Here is a 22,449-nt window from a genome sequence, read left to right as displayed (position 1 = left end):
TGCATGATGCCAAAATGGCTAATGAATTACTTAGACTAAGATTTATTACCCACTACTTACTGATGCTCTTGAAAGGTACTATCCAAAGCCATGAGTTTGTTTAAACAAACCTGCTGGTTTGTCTTTCTGTTTGACCAAGAGGCTCCTCTGTGAGTATCCAACTCTAAATTTAGTTCAGCCTGGTGTAGTTCTTCCTTAAATTCTGAACTTGGTAGAAGTTTATTCTTGGGGTGGGACTGAACATGGGGGTTTTGATCCAGATTGTATTTCCCTGGCTGTGTCCAGAGCTGCTGGCTCCACGAATGTTTGCACAGGAGGGTAACAGATAATGTCTCACTCTCACCTTTACACTCCCCTCCCTCTGCTCTGCCCTTCTACAACCACCCTCCTTCTCAGCTTCCCATATCAGGCACCTCTCCCAAAATACCTCTGGTTCATTTTTTGCTTGTCAGAAGGTCTCCATGTGACCTCAGGATAATGAGAAGGCACTGAGGATCATTCCACACCTTGCTGAACAGCTTCTGACTCTCTTTCTCTGCTTTTGAAAAGAGGCTTTGGGGACTGCAGGCCGTGATATGAGCTAAGCTGTGAGTAGGGTGATTTTTTGCTGCTTTTTTTGCTTCTGTGCCAGGGTTATATTATGCATGAACAAATCCAGGCTTCTGGAAAGCATTTAGGCTGTAGATTTAAGGGTAGGAGATGTTAAGAGAATCCACCTGGCTTGACATGGAGCCATAAAAAATAGGAGGGCCATGTGAGAACTGAGTTATCGGAACATCCGGTTTCCAACTTTCTTTATACCAGGATTCAGTAGCCAGTGGTGTGTCCATGTAAATAACACAGACTTCCACAGTTGTCATCAGTTGCAATTTATCTAAAAATAGGGTAAGACAAAGCACCTATGGGGTGGAAGTTTGACACAAGTAGGTGAAATGGCCTGGCTGTGTACAAAGATACAGGAACAACTATTTTTGCCTTCAGGACTTGTTGGGCAGAAAATAACTCGGTCCTACCAAAGCTGGGACATCTGGTACATGAAACTGTTTTGTAATGAATTGGAAATGGCATTACTGCAATATATATAATAACATGGAGATGGTGCAGTATGGTGTGGGGAACTTGTGTAGAAGATAGAAAATGTCATGGTTTTCACATACATTGTGGAAAAGAGAAAATAACTTCAAGTGTAAAGGATATGGAAATTCAGTGAATAAACATCAGTGCATTCGAGGATTTTTCATGCAACAAGCTAGATTTATCTTTCACAGAAAAAAATCTATAAACATCAATGACTGCAGTTAGATGAGAAAGTCTGGGTGTGCAAGAAAACCTACTTTTCAATAGATCTCAATTTCTTTAAATTTAAACAATCAAATATTAGAAGTTCTAAGATCTGATTCATTTCTCATTCGTATCGGTTTCATCCAGGACACCTCCTGAGATTTGAAAAAAGCTGTGCTGTTTAACACCTGAGTAAGCGAAAACCAGCTTCATTTTTCTGTTTGAGCTCAACAACATTTCAACAGCTTGTTTCTTAACAGGCAAAATGGACTAGAACTGTGAAAACACTCGATTCACTTTGGGCAATAATTCACCAGGGCTGGGCAACTTGTAAACACATTGAGAAACCATTCCTTCCAGATTTAACCAGGGGCTGGTTGGGAGTAGGAAAGAAATCCAACATTTCTTGAAAAGCTGGGATTTCTGTTCTTTTATTGCTTTGAAGCAGAAAACGTCTCATGAAATGCAGGTGCAGCTCTGACTTCCACCTAGGCAATGAATGACTCAACAAAGAACATTATCTCCTTGTTCAGAAACAGATGTGGTGCCCTTACCTATTCCATTGCATGGGAGAAGACATAGGAACCTGGAAGTGCAAGACCACCTTCATGGAATATCACATATTCCAGTATTTTTGTTAGCTCATGTGTTCACAAACTACATCCACATGGTATAATACTCCAGAGACATATAGTATAACATGATGCAGTTTACTTCTAAGTCAGGCCTCTGTTGTATGGCCTAAAAGCTTTGTAAGAGTTTAGCAGCAATATCAAGAAAAACCAATATAAGTGGTCCATTAATGAATAGGTCCTTGAGTGTCAGGAAGCAGACGTTGTTGGAAACTTGTGTAATATTACTGTTGGGTTTTATTAATTAAATATAGCTATTAATATGGCCTTGGATTTAAACACAATGACCTCTTTTGTGAGTATGATTAGCAGATGTTTACCATAATTCTTCACTCTGTGAAAAATGCTTGTTGCACCCAATAAAAACAACCATATTTACTTTGCTAAATCAAATATTTGGAACTTGGGTCTTACTTTATATATCATGGCTCCAGTGTCTTAGACTTTCCAAGTTTAAGGCTGAGAGCCCTTGGAGTAACATATGTGGTAGATCCGGGAGTACAATGACCTATTGTATCAGGGAGTGCTTTTCCCCCTCTCTTTGGCATTGTATCTACTACAGTGGAACCAGTGTGTTCCACCAGCCTCTCGATTTTATTTTTACAGAAGGGTGAGGAGAGCATTTTTGAATCCACAAGGTTTTCTGTATTTTATCCACTACTTGCGGGCAACTTCCTTTCCAGAAGAACTGCAGCAATGGAAGCAGGAAGCACAATTCCAGTTCTCAAAACAAAGCTGGAAGTTATTTTCCTTTTCAATGGCATCTCACCTAATTTTAGACTTTAAAAAGTCTAGAGTTTGCCGATAAATTTCCTTTTCTCCTACCAAATCCAGAATTTAGAGGTGGCAAATCCCATTAACGTCCCCCCCAAATGCCACCTGCTGCCCTCAAACTATTTTCTGGGTATATTGAGCGTTGGTTTGTAACTGCTGGGGTCAGTTTTAGTAGCTGGTCTGCTGCCTGCTTGTCTGCAGTGCTGAAAGGAAATAGCAAGGGAACAAAACTATGCTTTTCTTGGGAAACCACTCCCTTTGGAATGGAGAGATATGGCTTGCCACTTTTATTTTGTTTCCCCCTCCAAAGTAAGCAACAACACTGCAAGGATCAGGGCCAGCAAGAAAAGAATATTATTTAAAAGGCGTCATCTATCTAGCCCAGTGTATTTCAGGAAAAGGAGTCTCCTGCTTCATATTTTAAGGAGTGTAATAAAAATAGCAATCGGTTTAAGAAAGGGGCTGACGGACCGGAGAAAGTGACAGCGGCAGCGCAGGGAAATAGTGCTCCATTTATCTGAGCACGCGAGCACATTGATAACGCTGCTCTCTGCAGTAGGTGCTATCAAATCCCAGACAATTTGTATCCCTGGCGTGGCAGGTTACTTACATGGGAACAAGTCTCCCTGACGTTATTGCAGATCATCATTAACCAGCTACTGCTGTTTGTTTGGCGTTACTTGCTGCACGGTGTTCCCAAGCCGTGGATCATTTATACACCTCACCCACTTTAGAGACCTGCTGCTTCCAAAAACCTGGCATCTCTTCCCTTGCTTCCTTTTCCATGGGGGAAGAAAATTACCAAGTGTAGCTTCTGTCTTGCTTTAACCTAAGCAAAGGTTGTGTAGCGAACATTTAACAGGCTGCAAGAAGCAGCTACAGTGGGCATAGACAAAAGGAGGGGCAGAAGTAATAAGGAAGAAGGATGGGCTCCTCTTCTCCATCCTCAGATCTGCTGTTGACAGGGGTGTGGGTGTGTAAGGATCCAGATAAGACTTAACGGCTCTAGGTGGGATATCCTGCTTTCTGAAGATCTTTAATCAGTTGGACTGGCATCCTATAAGCACAGTTCTTGATTATCTTTCTTGGCATGTTTCAGTTTCCTTTTCCTTTGTTCAGTAATATTTGTGATAATTGTCTTTATTTAAATGCTAGCTCCTTTGCAGCTTGCAACCTGAAGGCTATTTTTTAAATTAAAATTGTTGCCAGTTTTTAAAGTTTTATTTGGTGATTTTTCCAGCTTGATTAGTTTCCTCTCAGAGGTATTTATTCCTTCACTGAAAATATGGGGGGTAGAACATCACAAGTCTTCAGAAGCTAATTGCAAAATCTGCTTTGAAGCCAGTACATCTCTTGATTTATAGTTGACAGTTTGCCCCATTATATCTATCCTAAATAGTTACAGGTTAGGTCACTCAGGAGGGAAGGTTATAATTTTGTCTAAGAGCACAGTTTGGTGAAACTATGATATCAGCACAACTATTATAAAACATGAAGTCTTTTGTCTTCTCCTTTTTAAAAATGTGTAATTTCTACCCATTATCAGCATTATTACTAGGGTCCTTGCAGTAAACTTGTTTTTTGATAGGCAGAAACTTGTCTTTGCTAAGAATGAGTACAGTGAAGTATAACTTCTTTTTTAAAGGAGAATAAATAACACGAGTGAAGTTTACTAGAACACAACAAAGCCATTTCCAGGAAAGCTGCTGCAGTCAGGTAGGATATGCTGAAGATTTATACTTGGGGTGAACATGTGCAAGTACCATAATGATGCTGTAAAGAACACTGGAGTAAAATATTTGATCAACAGATATGCCTAAAGAATATACATGGTCTGGATTTTTGACTGGCTTTCAGATTACAGGACAGTTACATGAAAGTTCCTTTAAATACGTGCATGAAAACATCATTGTGGTTGAGGGAGGAGGTCAGGTCTAGCAGGGTTACCTCTTTTCTAGACAGAAAAAACCTTGACTGAACACCAGTCTCCCCTGAATTGTGGACTCAGGGGTGAGGTCCAGGAGGAGGAGAAGCTGCACAATGAAAGGCTGGTCTTACCATCATACAACTCACTGTGCAGCTGCTACTGTGAGAAGGGTTTTAAAACCAAAGTGTTGCTTATCCTGGCTAGGTGTGCAATTGTTTTGAACTAATTCAATCAAGAATCAGGAGATTTATAGTGAAATAAAGATAAAAAAAGGAAAAAGATCAATAAAAAGGGTGGAGTAGCAGCTGTGATTAAGGAAAAAGATTACTGTTGATTTATTGATTCGGTCCTCAGCTTGCCATTTCAATCAGGGCTTTTTTTTTTTTTTTTTTTTTTTTTTTTGTTAATATTATTAATATTTATACTTTAGTGCAATGTGGCAATTAAAGTAGATTGTAATTAAGTCTCCAGGTCTGAAAATATTAGGCCCCATGTAACACAAAATGTTAGCATTGCACGTTACTGGAAAGAGAAACTTAAGTCTGGAAAGCTCGTGCTGAGCACAGAAAAAGGCCAGTTCTCTCTGCAGTGCAAGCAGCAGTTTTTGTGGTCACCCTTTCTGGGAATGCCAGAGAAAGATGATTGCAGAAGGCTGTTGTGCCAGGCTTTTGAGTTTTGAGGGAAGGCACTCTGGCCAAGTCTGTTTTCCCCTGCATGAAGCGAGCAATGTTCCTCAAGCTCATGTTGAAGGTCTCCTTTTCTCTGCAGAGAACTCAGTTTCAGGGTGCTTTTGTCTTCAGATGATCTTTGTTTGCTGGGTGTGTGTTAGCATGGCACCCTGGCCTAGGGTCTTACTGCAGTAGGCAGCATAAATTATAGGAGCTCCCAAGGTCTTCCCTTTTGAGCTGAGAACAGGATAGTTGAAGACTTATTTTCTTTTTTCCTGTGTAGAGAGAAACATGAGAACTCCTTGTTGTGAAGCGGCAGAACTGAGTCACCGAGGGTTTAGTCAAAGAAGAAACACATCAGTGCAAACCAGAATAAAAAAAGTGCTTTCTTCATTACTCATTATACCACAATGGGAACCAAAATCACTCAAAAATTGTTGTTACAGCTATATGTTGCTTAGATAAAATAGTCTGGAAAGGAGGGATTTTGTGGGAATCGCTTCTGATTTATGCAATACAATATGCGAAGCCAACTTGCTGTGATTTTTTCCAGTTATGTGCAATTATGTGAGATTTAATCAAAGAACTTTGAATTACTTGCATTGCTCCATAGCGCTTGCAGGGTACCTCTGGGTGTCACTGAATGAGTTGTGGCCATTTAAGTGTATTGCTCTTGCAAACAACACAGTGGGAAAATTAATTTAAAATTTCCTTTTATATCCGGATGCTTAATTTTTAGAGCTGCACTATGTTCTGTGTTGGTTTTCTGTATTTGAAGCATAAATCCCATTTTTAAGACAAAGCATAAGCAATTCTATTTTCTCCTTACAGAATAAAGAGATTTACTGTACAATATACTGGGAATGGGGGCTGAGTTTACCCTATTGTGTCAAACGTAACCTCCCTTTCCTGCTTCCATATGGATAGACGGGGTGGAGATTTTGTCTTGTGTGGATAACTGACCCCAGCAGATCCTCCCCTCTAAAAAATATACTGTGCCACTCAGCCCAGGGGTCAGAGCTATGTCACCCTTGTGATCCACAAATGATGGAGTCACCAAGCTGTGTCTGATTGGGATGATGGGGTTGTCAGCTCTGGAGGGCAGATGAACCTTTGAGGTTGGTGGGAGCACATGGCACTAGCTGGGTAACCAGTTCTTCATGAACCCACACCCTGATAGCCTCTGTATTGGCCTTTCATGCCTGTAGAGCTGCAGCCATGTGTTTGTTCTGTGCAGTCACTCACAAATGAACTTTAGTATCATTAGAGGGAGGGATTTATTAGTTTCTCCCATTTAAGAAGTTTTAATTAGTTCCTGTAATGTTTCATATTTTACATATAGGAAAGATACAAAATGGCTGTTGAGGAAAATGAAGCCAGCTCAAAGGGAAAAGCCCTTCTCCAAGCCCCAAGTCTTTGTAAAAGCAAAAATGTGACAGGAAAGTCTTGTTAGTTCTGAGCACCTGCTTGATTTATTATTTTTTATAAAGCAACTCCCTTGCAGCAGCTAGAATTGTATATGAATTTTCTTGGTGCAAACTCACGTGTAGGGCAGCAAATATAACATGAGAAGTTGGCCAGTTCTTTCTGCAAGAGGCAAAACTATCTTCTTGTGCTGGGGCCAGCCCAGGCAACCTCTCTGCATTGGTGCCATGGTCAAGGCTCTTTTGGCAGGCAGAGCACTCGGAACTTAGAAGCCCCTGAGTAGTGAAATAATAGAAATTTTTTTTTTTTTTTTTTTTTTTTTTTTTTTTTTTTTTTTTTTTTTTTTTTTTTTTTTTTTTTTCAAAAAAGACCCTAACTTTGTGTATCAGCAATTCAACACATTTGGACTTTGGTTAGTCTTGCAATGGTTGCGAAAGAAATGCACTCTTTTTAAAAAAAACTATGTCTTAGAAAATACAATAATTGCTGTTTGGCCATACAAAATAAATAGCTACATAAAAATGAGCTCCTCCCCTAGGAAAAGAAATAGAGCCTATAAAATTTATTTTGTTGATCTTTGCCTGCTCTATTGCAGCTGCCGGAAAGGTGGCTTTGCATTTGCAGCGCTTGGTGCACAAATAAAGGAGTAAATAAAAGGGTTTGCTGACGCAAGCGTTGCGAGGAACGCGCAACACGTGAGTGGAAAACCACTCCAATGGGCAAACAAAGCGATGAGCTGCCTTGAGTATCCCGGGCAAACCTGGGAGGAGTGGAAGGCAGTAGTGATTTTTTTGTCTTTTTTTAGTGTGAATGTTTTTAAAACATTGCTGACTGTCAGTGTCAACAGAGAAGTACAGGGGAAGAAAAGCAAAAATAAAGGTGTGACTGGAAAGGTGCATCAGAATACAGTAATTACAGCAGCTTTATTTTTGCTGCCTTTGATGCCAGCATGAGTACGTGAAAAACTAATGCACTGCAGAGGACAGGTTTGTGGTTGAAATACACTTGATAGATTTTGACAAATTAAACAGTTGTAAAGATGTTTGGAACTTTTCCAGATCTTTACTGTTATTTATGTCACTGGAACTAAAAAATCAGTGGTTAATTTGCAGTTCTTATAATTTTTATGATACTTATGTTGTTGTAAATTTAGCAGCGTGCGGCATCAACTCAGCGGGATACATTTTATGTTGTCAGCTACCTTTTGATATCATAATAGATTTCAGTTGCCAAAGCTTCGGGGAGAGAGAGAATAAAATGTACAAGTGTGCTGTGTGAGCTCCTGGATCAGACCCAAGTAGGAGAGGAGTCAGTGCAGGGTGGTCCCGAAAGCCAGCCTGGTCCTTGGGGGCAGCAAGGATGCTCCAGAGTCCTCTGCCAGTGGTGGCAAATGTGTTTTAAAGTGGTAAGGATGGATAAGATGCTGGTAGCTTTGGGCCCTGCAGTATCACTGGTGGGTCTTTGAAGTCTGGGTGGCTGCTTGGAGCTGAAAATGACAGCAGTGCAGAGCTCCTCAAGTCTGGTCCCACCACATGGACCTTACCTTCTCCTGGCCCTGCATCCCAGCAGTGCCCAGTGTGGGCTGTGCCTAACAGGTGGAGGGTGAGATTTGTTCTTAGAGCAGTTGTCAAACTCATGTGTGTAGCCTGGGTTTGGGGAATTCTCCACCCCTGATTTACATCTGCTAGTGACTTTCTCCATACACAGTGGTCCACAGTGTGTTTCCTGGGTAAACACAGGCTAGAGAGAGAGAGAGAGAGCAAATGAATCTCCAGTGTGATGTGGTTGGACGTGGGAGTAGCTTCTGTCCTGTGGGATGGCGTTGATCAAAAAGGGAAAGACCTAACTTGTATTTTACAGAGTGCCTCTGATGCCTGAATTCACACTTTTTTTTTATAGGTACTTTTTGCACTATTTTTCTTTTTATGAAGGCTCTATTCTCTGTATTTATAGACTTTTCTTCTGTTGTCTTCTATCATGGAAGATGGAGAGACGTCTTAAATTTAGGTGACTTAAAGAAGAGATGAGGTTGTTTCCCTCTTGGGAGGCTTTTTTTTTTGTGGGTTAAAAATCCTGGTTTTAATCTGAGGAGTGAGACCTTCCTCAAGAATATGTCACACATGAAATGGACTTCATCTAAAGCCTAGCCATGCCCTTCTCATCTTCTACTTCTTTCAACATTTGCCCTTTGCCTTCTAAGCCGGAAAATGGAAGAATTTATTAACGGTTGTTTCCTCAGTGTTTGTGGCATTAGCCACGTTTCTCAAGGGCGTTTCATGTGCTCTTTCCACTCTAACGGGATTGTCCATTGAGTTCAGCTCTGGCACGTTGGGGATCCATTTGCACAGATAGCTGATTAAGCTGAACCTTCCTCATCCGTAGGTAATCCCAAAGTACGCAAATCGTTAGCGTGAGATTGGTTTTCGAACATTTTTAGGTTTATAATTAAGCGCTTTGTAGTTGTCCTCCACCTCCACCTCCCTCTTCATTGGAGTCTTTAGCTGTGCTGACTCCAGCTCTCCCATTCCCTTTTTCTTTCTTGATTATCTCTTAATTTCTTTTCTTTTCCCCTGGAGGTAGTTTTATGTCTGGCTCTTTCTCTGGGTCCCACTTCAAAGCCGCATGGCTTGGAGCAGATTTTTGGGCACAAAGAAATTTTGCAAAATGAGCATTCTGCCACTGCTTGGGGTTTTGCTGGGTCTTGCTTCCCCAAGATGACAATGGCCAGTGCTGGACTGAGCACATTGCTCTGGGGGGGTAGAAACTGATTTATTTACTCTTGACTTGAGGAGAGATTGGAGATGGGACAGCTGAGATGAGTCTGTTTGGAAATTGCCAGCCAAAAAGGAGGTGAGGTGTTGGTGTTGAGCAGCAAGGACCTGATGTTTGCTTGTGCTCCTGCACTGATGCTCTTCAGGTAGAAGATGCTGCTCTTTTGTGTTGGAAGAACAAATTTTCCTTTTGCCTTGCAGCAGCAGACTGGTATGTTAGTCTGCATTCGCTGGCTAGACTTATTCTGGCTAATGTTTGCCAGATTCTTCTATTACATATTAAAATAAGATCGTATGAGTGGGTTTTCTTTTTGTGCGTGTTTCAAAAAACTAGGCCAGCCCTAACAAGCACATTTTCGTGTTTTTGTTGTTTTTTTGCATTTTGTCATTTTACATATTGAAAAATGGAATGCAAAAAGAAAAAGGAAAAGCCTGCTAACATCAAAAAGAAATAAAGCTTTGCATTATTCTGCATAAGTGTTAAAATCTGACTGATAGTTTGTATATACAGACTTCGTTCTTTATGGTGTTTCCTTTCCCCACCCAAAGATCACAGATGCTATGATAAAAATTAATGCTCTTTTAGTAAATGCTTTTCTTTTCTGAATTTGGCCTAAAGAGGGTCGTGTAGTGCTTTTGTTACTAATAAATGTGGCAGGATTTAGCTAAGAATAATAGGCAGACATTAATTTGTTGGGGCTGGATGTTCTAAAACACAATGCAGAGCATTTCTACCTCCTTAAATCCAGCTATGTTAATATCATAAAGTTTTTATTTTAACCATCAGGAGAGTAGCCCTGTTTGAAGAATTCAGCTTTAAAAAATGTCTTTGTAAATTGAGATTTTAGGACTACCTATTTGGAGGATGTTCCGTATGATAAATGACCCTTATAAGACAAAAAAAAAAAAGTAATTTTGCATGTCTGCTCCCTAGGATGTGTGATAATAATAAATGAACATTTTATATATCATTATATATATATCATGGCAGAACAAAAATCAGAAGATATATTATTCATTATTCCTGTTACTTCATATTTAAAAGGCAAAGGTTTTTGCTTCTTTGCCAAAACAACGGCTACAGAATGTATTTGTAATAATCCCTGCAAATATGAAGGGGAGAAAGATCTTCCAGGTCGTTAGCACTGAAGAAAACAGAGATGCATTTAATTGTATTCATTTGAACATTAATACATTAATGCTGAGATTTAAGTACTGCTACTATTAAAAATTAAACTGGAGGGGCAGTGTGCAGATCATATGCTTTAGTGTAAGTTGTCAGGTGCAGTGTTTGCATATTTAGCCTGCCATTCCAACACTAAAATGGATGTTTGAGGCAGCATCTGGCTTTCTGAGGGGCACTTTTTACACCACCCCATCCCGGTTTCATTTCTGGCAATAGCATTTCTTTTAGTGGATGCAATTGCACCACCTGAGCAAAAGTTGCAGCGGTTAAAATCAGAGAAGGAGTGACTTGTTTGCTGTCCTGAAGTCCTCTTGTTCTTCTCCCTGTCCTCCCCCCGCCGTGCCCGCAGTTATTTTGCAATATGCAACCCCCTCCGAGCACTGCCTGCGGAACTGGAGTAGCTCTGGCATGTAGATTTCCCAGTGGGAGAACTTGTGTGAATGGTAATTTTAATGAGACCTGATTTAAGCAGTAGAATAGATCCATAAAACTAATACAAGCAGACTTTCAAGAGCTCTACTATTTGTCAGGGCAGTGAATTTTAGAGGTGCATCCATTGGCTTGGTAAAGAATATTATAATCTGGAAAACTTAGTCTGTATTAATTCAGATTGTTTCTATGCAAAGTACTATTGAGAGTGTCTCGAATCCAGGGCAGGCCAAATATAGACTTATTTATTTTTGAGTCTCAACTTTCGTCCAAAAATCATGCTGGAACCACAGGACCTGAAAGCTGTGCTCTATGTGAATGAATGCAAAGTCTGTATGAGTGCACACAGCTGTGCCTCCAAGCTGTGACAAACCCTTAGCTTTGCTTTTTTTCCCCTTCATTTAAGGCCACCACTTGGTCCATATGTATTTCAACCTCTCCCAAGTTGTCACACCTAGTTATATATGGCAGTAACACGAGTTTCTTTGGATACTCGGGAGTTTTTCTGCGAATACAAGCGTTACGCCCATCCCAGAACCTGAATCCTACTTCAAGTAATACACTTGGTCCATGGCTTTTATTTTTCATCCTAGTGCTCTGGAGCATCTCTTGCTGTTGTTGGAAATTGTGCAGTTCTGCTTGGCCTTACTAAACTGTTTTCTTTCCCTGCTCTCCTCCCCAGACTCTTCCCTCTGTCCTGTTTGTTGTGGGCTTTTTCCCAACTAGCCTTTTTCACCTCAGATATCTCAGATGGCAGCAGGGAAGAGAGCAAGTGTAGGAAACTCGGTAGGAGCTTGAGATGGGAATGGAGGGAGCTGGAATACCAATAAACAGCAGAGAACAAGGGGCAGACAAGCAATATTGGGAGAAATAGAGGCAAAAGTGACGAGGAAAGGATAGAGGCAGAGGGCAAGGAGGGAGGGAAGCCAGGGAATCCATGGGAGGGTGAGGCAGAGAGATGCTCTGTGCCATGGTGGTACACCAGCTCTGCCACCCCTCCCATGCTTGGGCATCCCACTGACTGCAGGGACAAGGGCAGAAAGGAGGTGGCTTCTGGCAGAGCTGGTGATAGCAGAGACATGCATTTAAATAGGGAAAAAGTTTATTTGCTTTTTCTCACAGGAGATGCTAAGTGATTTTTGCAGTTTGAGTGGAGTGGCATTACTGTACTTAGCTCTGCATTTATTAAATAAATTTGTTCTCCAACTCGAGTGTTAAGTGTGTATTATGAAACCTCGGAGCCAATCTTACTGGTTGCAGTGTGCAAATATTTTTAAAATTATGTAATTAAATAGGGCTTGGGCTGCAATGTCCACTGAAGTGATTTATTAATTGAATGGTTTGATTAAATTTAATGTTATTTTAGTTTATACAGAAAGGGTTGGTATCTGTTTCACAGACAGGGACATCTTGTGGGGCTGTCAGTGATGGTTCAGAGGTCCTTAGGAGGAATCTTTAGCACCCAATTAAATATTAACCAAGAAGATGTGACTCGTTCTTTCTCTGTCCCTGAAACTGTTTTGACATCTAAGGCTGGTGATAAAAATTTGCTCGGCAGAATCACTTGCAATGCACTCTATTTATCACTAGATTATTTCCAAATTAATCACGCTAAAAATCTTTCCATTGTAATTGTGCTGGGGCTCAGTGCTGTACGATGTGTGTAAATAAAAAATGCCCTTTTAATTCCACGTTAACTGTGTCTTGCTGCTGTTGCAGCCAAATTGTATCTGTTTCGGTGGAATGTCATTTTAAAGGTACTGTGGTTACTGAGCGGCAGCTGTGATTGAAAAGTATGTAAACTAATCTTTAGTTGCTCGTGTCATTTTTATATTCTTATGTCAGAACACAAGAAAGCTGCTTTAAATTTGTCTTTCACTGTGTATTAATTTTCAAGTCTAATTTTTCTTGGGTTAAAGCATATACTGCATTCTCTGCTACACATTACCATTTGCTGCCAAAGTAAATGGCTACTTGTGAAAAAGTACAAAATTAGTTCCTGCTTGATTACTCTAAAATACATATTTATTTTCATAGGGAGAGTTTTTATTGCCAGTGCATAAAGGACAATTGTCCTGTATGGTATCAGTGACTTAAAAGGCAAAGTAATCAAGCACCATATATTTATTACTGTGAAGAGCAGAGCTGTGCATTGCTTTCCCAAAAACAAGAAGGAAGGTACAAGGGGTTTTGTTTTTTCTTTTTCCTTTTTCTTCTAGGTTTGCACTATGTGTTATTCTGTTCTTTTAAATGCAGACCATTCGAAATGAAATCCTCAGCTAATATGTCTGCATAAGAACTTCTTTGTCTCTCGATGCCCAACCATTGAAAATTAAATGTGTTTGCGGATAAGTATTTATTCATACCATACCTCACACCTGATCTTGTGTCAGTATGACATCATCTTTGCCACAAAGACTTCTGGTGGTTTAAAAATGTTCCGTTGTGAAATAAGTGGGAGAGGTAGAAAAGGGGCAAGGAAGGCAACAAAAATAAACTGCTAGTGGGATTTGATGTTTTGCCAATTAAAAACAAAATATAAAAAATCATGTTCTGAGGTCCACATGCTGCCTTTGATCCATACACAGGACTTCCATTTGTGCCGGTGGCTGTTCAGCCTGTGGAGGGAAGGCTGTACATGACTTAATTTGTATGTTGTGGGAAGTACATTTTCCTAGCATGTGGTCTAGCTTACTTGAAGAATCTGAAATGCGTTATAAATGTAAATGCTGTGTTTAAGTAAAACTTCATTATGTTTTGGTGGTTTCCAAAAATGCACAGGATTTGACCTTAAAGTGTTATTTCAAGGTGTTATGATGTATGAGCTAGACTTTGTAGTCTTCTAAATTAAATCTTTGAACATGTTATTATTGTATTTTGGCATCGGCAAGATGTAGTTCTCAGCTATTTTTTGTCACAGCCTTCATTTTTCTAACAAGAGTAACGAGACAGGGCCAGATTCTTCTGTAAGAGGCGTGTGCAGGATGGGGATTACCCTGCATTCACCATGGTGTAACCAAGGACGGGTCTGCCCTTCACATCCAAGTCCAAGGGCAACGGCGACTCCTCGCCCATGGCAGCCATCGACGCGGCCACCACCCACCACCACTGCCCGTGACCATCACAGAGCCCCACATGGGATGTGGTGAAGGGTTTAGCATTTGGATCCAAATCTGGTTCATATATAAAAGGGGTTGTGTTTCTGTTTGGAAAATATGAGCCCCTTTCACGTAGCCCAGGTGTGGATTAGCTCTCTAAACCATTTGCCCATTCCTGCGTTTGTGGGGGACTGTTTTCAGCTCTTACAAAGAGGCTGTACAAGTCAAGCCGTACAAACAGCAGAAGCAATCCAAAAGTGGATGTAAAAAAAAAATCTAAAAAAAATTTAACAAAGTGTTTGTGATCTCAGGTTGGTAGTCTGGATGAGGGAGCAGACATAACCGCTATACGTACACTTATTTCCAAAGAAAATAACTGCAAAACGTTTCCACCTATGCCATGAGTGCTCAGGGCTTGTATTTCTCCTGCTCTGTGTAACAGCCATCTGTTCGTGTTACAGCAGGGCCGTGGGGCACCATCCCCGCCGTGCCTTGTCCCTGGGGCAGCACCAGGCACGGGGAGTAGTGTGCCAGCCAGCCACGGGGAGAGGCAGGGCTTGGGCCGGGGTATGTTGTTGCAGAAAAGTCGATTAAGAAGAAGAGCTCTGAGTCAGCCCCCGGGGCCGTGGCCATCGGTCGGTGGAGCGCCAGAGAGAGACGACGTCTTTGTAGTGTTGTTTTTGGTACCGGTTTCACGTTGCGCGCTCGTGGTATGAATCACGATGGTTACAAGAATGATTTTCCCTCAAGAAAACAATCCCTCCCCCAAACAATCGTGGAGCCACCCTTTTGGACACTTTGCATGGATGGCTTTCTGTCTGTCTGTCCTGAGCTGGTCTTCCACTGCAGGCCTGGGGTGGGAAGGGAGAGCGGCGCTCAGCCAAAGCACAGCAGAGGCTCGTCCTCCATCTGTGGCCAGGAGTTTCCCATTTTCCTCCTTCATGAGCAGACTGGCTCCTGGGTGGGGGAGGCCTGAAAAATTCGTGCAAATCTTCAAAATAAAACACACATAGGATACCCCGCTTTCCCTTTGTCACTCCTTCCCTGCATCCCAAATAGGGTAATGCTTAGAAATGCATCCAGCCTCGAGTTCAAAACGGATCGCTTACCCGTGTTTCTTGAACAGCTAATTTTGCTGGCATGTTATTATTCACCCTCTGCTATTTTCAAACTGTGACACAAAACTAGAGAGAAGAAGAGATTGAAATTTTGACCAGTACGTTATCCTGATACCTGAGATGCTGTGTTGATATGAGAGTATCTTTACCACAAGGACTTTCTTGGTGGTTTTAGAGATCCCAGTGTGAATAAGTAGAAAAAAGCAGAACTAATAGCTAAAGAAGCAAAAATATTTTTTTCTTAAAGAAATTGATTAACATGCAAATATGTACTGTATGCATATTAAATATCATTTCAAAATGTGATGGGCAGGAAGCATAAGTGATGCCATTTGGTTTTGTGGCATCAGTGTGGGTTGATTAAGGGGGTGGGGATAAATTTTGGGGATTATTGATATAGCATGAGTAGAGCCAGATGGTTGTATTACACATCTTTTGTGTTCTTGTTTGCTTCTTAAAGCAGTTGCAGAATTTTGCCCTGGGCAAAATTTACTCTTTGCTCGTATGTTCCCCTGTGAATTTACTTTTGACAAAGTAGTTCACAAAAGAGGGGAAACGCTGTGCCCGCAAATTTGTCTCTTCCCTTCACGTTTGTGAAGACAGCCCCCTACTTCAGAAATATTTTGTAACTTGTGAAATAAATTAGCAGTAGGTGCAAGTTCAGAGTGTGTGTGTGTGTGTTATGTATCGCTCCCCCTCGGTGTGCAGTATTGATTTACAGAGAATGCCGGTTTTTAGATTTTCCTTGCGGTGTTTTGAAGACGAAACTGTGGAAATGGCAACCAGTTCAGTTTAATGCACTACTTATGTAGTGTTCTTCCATTAAAGAAATGTTGTCTTAAAGATTAATGAGCTAATTTTTCCACTACTCATTTTTTATTTTAAGTTTTGAGATTGTGGCATACCTGATTCATGTGATCAAAAACACATACTTCGTGGTATTCAGGTTGAGTGGGAGAAGGTTGTGCTAGGTAGGTGTTTGTGACATTTGTTGGAACTGCTTATCACCGGAACCACCAAAATTTACATGTGTTTGTTATTTCCCTTTGAAAGCAATTTTTTTATTTCCCATAAAAAGATGGGTTTTTGTAAAAGGCTTTGTAAGAAAGAATTTAAGTCTTTCTTGTGCCTCACACCAGTTCTTGTGGGTGTGTGACTCCATTGTTATTCCCAGCTCACATTGCTGTAGGTTCCTGGATGATGAGTTCCCTCTACATCTGGCAATTATAGTGGGAACAGTCCTACTTGTAAACATGTTTTGTCCTCTGCCTGTATCCCTGTGTGAAATGTGTGTTTGCAGAAGGTGAGGAGACTCACCTTGCTTGTGGTGGTGAGACATTTACTGGGGACCAGTTCATGCTGACACTGACTCTGTGGCCTCATGTCTGCATCCCCTCTCCACACGAAGCTGAGCCCCATGTTTTGCCCAGTTTTTGACTGGGAGCAGCAGCTTTGGGCCCATTTTTTAGAACCAGTACTTGATGTGAAAATGGGGAGGGGCAGCTCTGACCCCATTGAAATCTCTGAGTAGTCCAGTCACAAGTCTGAGACCAGAGCAACTTACTCCTCATAATGCTGCCATTGTGCTCATCCGATCTGATCAGTTCTGGAAATGTTTTAGTAAGTCTATCTTACAACACTATAAGAAGATAATCAGCTGCCTTAGAAGGTCCCCATCTGGAGTATAGAGTTCTTTTACTGAAAGATGTTTTGCCTTTCCGAGATAGCTCTCGCATTTCATCATCTGTTGTGCAGAGATGAAGTGCATATGAAAAGTCAGTGACTCTGAATCCATCTGTTGTTATTATTTTCCACTGATAATTGGCTTGAACAATGAAATGTCTGTGTCTGTAGCCTTTGAAACTGTACACCCTGTTTATTTTCTGGAGGTCTTGCTCCACTCTCTCCCCTGCTTCTTTTTTTTTTTGTTGTTTGTTTTATTTTGGGGTGGGTTTTTTTTGTTTCATTTTTCTTTCAAACTCATAACTAGTGGAGCTTTTATGAAGATGACATCTTTGACTCTGTGCATCAGTATGTGTCACTCAGCATCTAAAGCTTGCCTGCCAATTTTTGTCAGGGTCCTGTGTCTGTGCTGTGTGAGTGTAAAGCAGGCTTACAGCAGGAAGACTGGCAGATCCAGAGTTCATAGATATCTTACCTGAAATGCAGTATTTATATCACTTTCTCTATTAAAATATTAATTTAGAGACCAGTATCTAATACCTGTGGAATTAGATACTACCTGTAATTGTGTAATATATTCAGTTGCATCCAGTTTTGCACGATGCAGGGTATTAATATTGGATTCCACTAACAGCAGTTCCATTAGCTTGCTCAACCAGTATGAGATATATATGAGCAGGGAGGCATAACTACCAGCCAGAACTGCCAAAACAGTCATTAGAAGCTCCATTGGGATGGACAAAGGCTTTTACACAGTGATACACTGATTAAATTTTGTTCTATGGTTTATTTGCATCAAGGTTAGATCGGTATCATCTATGTGAACTGTATTGTCTGACGCCTTATTTGGAAGGTCATTTCAATGTAAAAATGGTGAACGACACAGGGGCTCTAAAATTTCTCGCGGGATTCTTTCTTGGAGGATTTTTATCCTGTTAGGCTTGACTAGCTCACGGTACTAATGTTTTTGTGCTTTAACCCTGGTGAGTTTATCCAAGGAGGTGTAAAAACTCCCTCCATACCATACAAGTGCTCTGTGGAACTGAACACGCTCGATGCCCATTAAAACTGTGAGTTATATCCAGGATCCTTTGAAATAATCTGTGACACATGCTTGAGAATCCAGTAAATGTGTGTTGCATCTTGAAAGGCTGAATTTTCCTGTGCCTGCCTGTGTGTAAGTGCTCTTTCAGAATGAAATTTCGGGGCCGGACGCAGTCGTGTCGTCCATGTTACGCTGTAGTCTGGAGCACCAGAGAGTAAGGCAGAGGAGTATAATCTTATTTGTGTTTCAATGGCAATCGTTTAATACTGCAAGTTATTAAAAAATAATTAAATTACCAAAACCAACATGTAGCTGGGACTTACAATAAAAGGTCAATGTGATTTGACTCCTTAAGTTAGGAAGGGACACTGGTGAATTCCAATTGCTTTAAAATTCGTGCTGCTTCATTCTATTTCTGGACTGGAAGGATAAACGAGACTGAAAAATAATTTATTTCTCTAGGAGGAAGAGTAAATCACAGTATGTAATTATGTATATTCAATTATAATAATAAATGTTTAGATGTGTTTGGTGGTTATCACAGTCTCTAATTTAGTTGTTTTTTGAAGTAAATATAGTTTGGAGGGGTCATTTCATGAGAGCAATATTTTGAAAATAATGTTTTTAAGGAACACTTCAGAAATTTATTCCTCTTCCCCAAATAAACTGGTAAATAGGTGTGCATTATGTGGTGATTCATAACAGCTAAAATAGATCTGTGTCTGGAATGTCTTTTATATAGTAAACAAAACAGGGACAGTAAAAGCAAATGCAGATTTAATCTGTCAACTCAACCAAAAGTCTCTCTATTAATTTTAAATCCTTGTTAAGAAAAGGCCAGGCCAGGAATGTATTGGATTTCAGTACAGTTAATGAAAATTAATTTTACAGGTGGTGTTTGGTTGTGTTTCTTCTGCTGTGGTGAGATGGGTGGCTGAGCCAAAGTGGGCACAGCACACGATTCAGCTCTGTGCCAGAGCAATGCTTAGATTAGAAATGAGCGTTTGGCGTGGAGTTGTTGGTGCTGTTGTTATTTACTATCAGAGGAGCAGAGCGTTTAGCGCTATGATTTGATTTGATTTTGCAGCTCCTATCCCCTTAAACAAGCTGTGTAGCTTGTCAGAGATCAGGACAGGTAGAATGCACAGCAGGCGTCTGATTTGAGCCAGTTACTCATTTGCTGAGTGTTTGTGTTTATGCAAAGGGGCCTCTTCCTGCATATTTAATCTAGAGTAAGGCAGTGGCTTTTGTTGTGTTTAGACCACATACCTTCAGTCCTTCCTTACACTGCAGCCAGTGTTGAAGCACAGAAAGGCTTGATAGTCAAAAGTGCTTTAGTGTTTTCAAACTCTCAACTTTCTGCAGTTGGTTGGGAATTACTGTACAGCTCTAAGCCTTTTTCTTCCTCATTAATGGGTAAGTTTTCACTCGGTAGTGTAAGATACTTTTGTTTCTGTTCCATTTTTAAAATGCGTAGAATGTTTGTTTGTTTGTTTGTAGTTGTCCAAACCTCCTTGAGCAAAACTGGTCTGCTGCCGGGAGTTTGTTGCAGGGAATTAGATCAAGAATACAGGTGTTTCTGGAATATACTTCTGAACCAAGTATTAAATGCCATATTGCAATAGGCAGGTATTTGTGGGGCGGGGAAGTTGGGGGTGGGGGGGGGATGAGTTCGGTGTTATTATTCTTTGTACTAACAAATCCTGTTTTGTAACTGTCCTGAAGATAATGCTTCCATTGTTAGCTAAAAGCTTTCAAACAGTGAGCAACGCAGAACTGCAAAAGAAGCAGCAAGGGAAAAAAAAAAAAAAGGAGGAGGAGGGGGGGAGGAAGAAAAAAAAAAAAGCAACCCTCTGGTCTTTATTGTTTCCTTTGCAAGGGTCCTCACTCGAATGTCTGCGCTGTAATAGGGAGGTTTTTCTTATGTGGAAATTGAATCGTCTCTTCATTGATATTAATAGCACACTAGAGATGTTAGCCATGATGCAGAGTACCAGAGCTGTGGAGTAGGAAACCTGATATTGCAGGGGGAAAAAATGACAGTCCTATTGCTCCTCAGTGTGGGAGACATCCCTCCCCGAGAGCGGAGTTTGCATAATGGCATCCTGCCTCAACTATTTACTTATAGGTATTTTAATCTCGGGCTCTTTCTTTTAGTACAGGCGTAATTACTGCCGCTCGCTCCTGCACTTATTAACTGCGCAGCTCGGTTTCTGATTCCGTCTGGACAAATTAGTTTTAAAAATGACTTTGGAGAGGATCCGTGCGTTGTGCCTGCACAATGTACACAGTGTATGCGTAATGTGTGCTGGGCTGGGAGAGCGTCGGGGTCCGGCGGGGAAGGAATTGGCATCAAAAATTAAAGAAAAGGCGACAAAGGGCACGTCTTGGAGGCTGAGGGTTGAAGCACAGACAGCGCTTGGAGAAAATGTGGAAAATGTGCGGCGAGGCCAGAAGTAGTAGTTTTGGTTCCCAATTAACTATTTCCTTCGTTTGAGTAACTCCTCTCAAACAGAAGAGTGTGCTGTTCCACCACATGTTGGAAAGTGTGAGAATCTGAATAAAATTTCATCAACCTTATTAAAATATGTAGGGACTTTGGTCTTCTTGGGTACGAATCAGCCTACAGACTCAGAGGCATTTATTAACAATAAGACTGCTGAGGTTTTTTTTAATAACAAAATTACAAATACCGTGTCTAATTGTAAGTGTATTACTTTTATGCACCAGTTTAAAAAAAAAAAAAAAAAAAAACTTTTTATGAGGAAAAGTACCTCAGTCAAAGCACCTCGTGTGATTAGTGCTATTGTATTCTTAAATTTTGATTGATAGAGATAATAGTTTTCACTTAAAAATACAGACAGGTACTTTAACTTTCCATGACAATAGCTATTTGCATTTCTTTTATCTTTTTGTTTAACATTTGTGGGGGTTGGGACGGATTTGATTATTAACTCTTATTGCACACCGAGGTAAATGCTAAAACAAAGCTTTTGTTAAAGCTTCAAAAGGTAAAGCAGCAAATATTGTTTTTAGGCTTCAATATTTAAAGGCTGTTAAAGGATACCTGGAAAATATTTTTCACATGACCACGACCAGGAGTGTCACTCGCCTGCCAGGTAAGGGACAGGACGGGACGGGGGAGGCGGCGGCGGGGTCACGGCACAGGGAGGGCGATGTGTCCCCGCTGGCCGTGTCTGTGTGTGCCCAAAGTGGGGCTGGGGACAGCGCCAAGCCTTGCCCGAGAGCCCCCGGGGTGTGTTGTGTGTGTTGTTTGTGTATTGCCCCGGACCGGCCCCGGTACCCGCATCCTCCGCGGTGCCGCCGCCGGGCGCGGAGCATCCTCATCCTCCTCCTGCCGCCCGCCCGGAGAGGTCAAGTTATCAGCCGGGAGAGTTTTGTAGCACAGGCATAAAAATGGTTAAGGCCGGCAGGGAGGCACGGGGGAGTTATTTTAAGGATCGGGGAAGATCTGGCGATAGGAGCCAGGCGGCGGCGTTTGATGGCTCTGGCTCCAGGAGATGCTGGCCCCTGGCTCGGGGAGGTGGGATGTGGCCGAGGGAGGTGGGAGCAGCCTCGGGGGTGGCCTCTCCTCACCTGGCGGCCTGGGTGGCTCCCGGGAGCGCCTTCCCTTCACCTGGGATGGATTCGGTGAGGGCCGGCGCTGTCACACACGAGAGGCAAACAAGCAATCCATCAGTGAGGGATGCAGGACTGAGCGGTCGCGGTGCAGATCCCGTGTTGGAAGCGAGCTGTTCCCAACTTGCCTGCGAACTGCACCCGTGTGTTCCCTGTAAGAGCTGTTAAAAAAGCGGGGGAGGAACGAATCGTGATTAGTTTTGTAGATTTGGCTTGCACCGAGTTATTCTTTTCCAAGGTTACGGTGGACTTGAAAGGTAATATTATTTTGAAAGAGAGAATGTGCTGTGCATAGCTTTGTCCTCGTGCTGCTATTTATTTCTTATTTTTATTTTATTTCTATTTGGAATAAATAATAAGCACCAGCCAGAGATTCTGAGCAGCCTGCTGCTAATGACTGAAAAGGAAAATACAGTATGATTTGCTCCCTCCTTCCACTGAAAAGCAGCAAGGTAGTGAGCATTGATATCCCTGTGTTTTGGCCTGTACCAAATCCATTTCCCCCTCTTCAAAGAGAGGTGGAAGAAGTGCACTTAGTCTCTCACAGTTTCACTGTTCACCTGCATTTCACTTTCTGGGGAGGTGGTAGTGAATCCTGGTATAGAAAATGCCTCCTGAGATTTAATATGTGCTGCACAATAAAAAGTGGCCACCTTGACAGTGGTCAGAAAAAATATTTCTCTCTCAAATTATTTAAAGTATATAGTTTAATATATATTTTTTTTCAGGTTCCTAGATAGCTCTTTAAAAATGAAACAGGTACAATAAAACTG

The 22,449-nt window shown here is 41.3% G+C and overlaps 1 protein-coding gene across 5 annotated transcripts in view; it reads left to right on the top strand.

Moving 5' to 3' along the window:
• Positions 1-22,449, top strand: part of FOXP1 (forkhead box P1) — a 390,583-nt gene that overhangs the window by 143,342 nt on the left and 224,792 nt on the right. The window contains exon 3 of one of the 5 annotated variants that reach the window (XM_083869346.1): positions 21,074-21,156. The exons of 3 other annotated variants lie outside the window; for them this stretch is intronic. The gene's annotated coding sequence lies outside the window, so the exon portion shown is untranslated. Of the gene's footprint in view, positions 1-19,307; positions 19,454-21,073; positions 21,157-22,449 lie in introns of those variants that run through there. One more of the 5 variants, XM_083869345.1, reaches the window with a different exon arrangement.

The sequence above is a fragment of the Zosterops lateralis genome (assembly GCF_965231275.1).
Source record: "Zosterops lateralis genome assembly, chromosome: 11".
Lineage (NCBI taxonomy): Eukaryota > Metazoa > Chordata > Aves > Passeriformes > Zosteropidae > Zosterops > Zosterops lateralis.
Note: the sequence above shows the minus strand (reverse complement) of the source record. Positions and strands in the feature narration are given on the sequence as shown.